Source organism: Penaeus japonicus, unplaced genomic scaffold (assembly GCF_977035675.1).
Source record: "Penaeus japonicus unplaced genomic scaffold, GWHDUDI00000001_assembly GWHDUDI00000037, whole genome shotgun sequence".
NCBI classification, from domain to species: Eukaryota; Metazoa; Arthropoda; class Malacostraca; order Decapoda; family Penaeidae; genus Penaeus; species Penaeus japonicus.
The window spans coordinates 3278962-3281461 of record NW_028234439.1 but is presented as its reverse complement, the minus strand read 5'-3'; the positions used below and the strand labels follow the sequence as shown (position 1 = coordinate 3281461).

At 40.8% G+C, this 2500-nt stretch overlaps 1 protein-coding gene and 1 long non-coding RNA gene across 2 annotated transcripts in view; one reads left to right on the top strand and one right to left on the bottom strand.

Moving 5' to 3' along the window:
- The window catches only part of LOC122251483 (uncharacterized), an 82356-nt gene that overhangs the window by 47569 nt on the left and 32287 nt on the right, over nucleotides 1–2500 (bottom strand). The window lies entirely within an intron of this gene.
- LOC147467157 (uncharacterized) overlaps nucleotides 341–2500 on the top strand; it is a 47367-nt gene continuing 45207 nt past the window's right edge. The window contains exons 1-2 of the long non-coding RNA XR_015190636.1: nucleotides 341–473; nucleotides 1293–1344. This is a non-coding gene — a long non-coding RNA (uncharacterized LOC147467157). The remainder of the gene's footprint in view (nucleotides 474–1292; nucleotides 1345–2500) is intronic.

Here is a 2500-nt window from a genome sequence, read left to right as displayed (position 1 = left end):
AACGATGAATAACCGGTTTCAGAATAACAGAAAAATCCATAATAACTCACATCCGGCTTGGAGTACAAGGCAATTCAGCATAGATGTCGAATCTAGAGATTTACCTTGACGTTTGAACGCATGAAAATGGCGAATAGGTTACCACGACGAAACAAAAACAACAACAGGAAAACAAGACCATATCAATTATCTCTCTTGAGTTTAGATTATATCTAATTAAAATTATTTCCCATTAGAAAACAAGAGAAAAAAAAAAGTTTCTAACCTTAATGGGAAATCTTGACAGCTTGTGAATGTAGGCGACTTTCCTACCTAGACCTTCCCCTTCCCTTCCTCCCCCCTCCCCCTCCCCCCCTCCCTCCCCCTCCCCCGTCTTTCCACACCTAAGCGCCAGCTCTGAGCTACGGTGGGTGTGCATAAATCTAGCAACTGTGCAATTCAAAGGCTTCAGATTTGCCACGAACATCGACGAGGTAATGTAAACGTTATGTTATCTTATAAAAAGACGCTACAGTATTTGTGAAATACTTAACTAATGTAGTATTATGACGCTATGCTTTGCTAGGTTGTCCGTGTGGAGATACAGTGGCTTGTCGGAATATCAATATTTTGGAAAAACTAAGGGAAAAGGAAGTAAATTTATCTTTCATACTGGTTTTTATTCATGTTTTATGAGAATTAGGGTCTTTAAAGAGTTGAATATCCAAACCTAAATCGTCTACTGGAAAAAAAATCATAATTTTCGAATTATTACAGACTGGCATGACAGTCTTTATAGAAAACGGGAGGACGTGCTTTAGGAGATTAATTAATATATTCCTTAAAATTGAACGTATAAGATTTATAGATTTGTCGAAAGAATGGCATATGCAACCACTGGATCATATCAGAAATACCGGAGAGATGAAATAGGATTTTTATAAACGTATTGAAAGGGAAATTACAGTTTCCCCTTAGCGCTTAAAGAAAACGGAGGTAACTCGAGCCCGGTCAGGGAGTCCGGTTTTTCATATGCAAATAGTGGATAATAATATCTATTAGGGATGCATAACTCGACAGTGACTTGCAGATGACTAGATTATCCACCGATGTAAAGAAAAAGGAGTAAAGAAAACGATTATTCTCAAAACCAGCGTCAGAGTGTCGTACGTCACGCAACCTAAAATGGAGTGCTTAAGAACCCTACGTAATGTGAACCTAATTGGTAATTCTAGACAACGGGGCTGGATTTTGACAGACAGCATTTGATTTTGAATTGAATTTTGATATTTTGATTTTTCTTTCTTTCATAGGAATTCCCTGTTTGTGTTCCTGGACATCGCAAAATTCTGGGGATTATTTTAGGTATGTAGGTATCTCGTATTTTTTTCTTTATTTCTTGAGAATATAGTAAAAAAATCACCTTAACTCAAATATACATACCTTACGTCATATATCAAATTGACGGTATTAAAATTCGTCATATTTGAAGATGGGGCACACCTGCGCTTCTGCATATCTCCCCTCTCCCCCTCCCCATCCCCTTTCCTTTCCTCCTTCTCCTTCCCCTCTCTTCCCTCTCCCGTTTCTGTCCTCCCTCCCTTCCTCCCTCCCATTTCCCTTCCCCTTCCTTTTCCCCCTTTCCCCCTTCCCTCTTCCTCCCCTCCCCTCCCCCCCTCCTCTCCCCCCTTCCCCCACTCCCTCGCCCCCTCCCGTCACAGCTGTAACACACGTGTCAACTCGGGCGTAAAGTAGGTTAGAGGGCTGCGTTACTAACTATCTTAGTGAGAAACTCTAACAAGTGCGAGGCGGTGTGTCGCGAATTCCGTGCCGAGAGAGAGAGAGAAGGAGGAAAGCAGGGAAGGAATACGTTCTACGTGCGTTGGGTCAGAGGAAACGTGTGATTGCACAGCTGCCGGTTGACGTGGGTTGACGTCGGAGATAAAAGGTAACTCTTGTGTGTGTGGGTGTGGGGTGGGGTGGGGTGGGGGGTGGAGGTATGTGTGAGTGAGACAGATACTTTACAGTGTGTATATAAATATATATATATATATATATATATATATATATATATATATTTATATATATATTCATTTATCTATTTATTTATTTATATAAACATACACATATATGTGTGTGTGTTTGTGTGTACGAGCGAGATAAATAGCATGTATGTATGTGTGTGGAAGAGAGAGAGAGAGAGAGAGAGAGAGAGAGAGAGAGAGAGAGAGAGAGAGAGAGAGAGAGAGAGAGAGAGAGAGAGAGAGAGAGAGAGAGAGAAAGGGGGATTGTATGTATATGCATGTATCCACGTATGCATATGTGAGAGAGATTTGCGATAATATTTGCATTTGACTGAGACTGATTGAATGAAAAGTGTATAATCATGCTCTACCTTGTGTATATTTACGTTCCTGTGTGTGTTTGTGTATGTGTTTATGTATTGTGTGCGTGTTTGTGTATGTGCGTATGTCTGTGTGTGCGTTGTGTGTGTGTGTGTGTGTGTGTGTGTGTGTGTGTG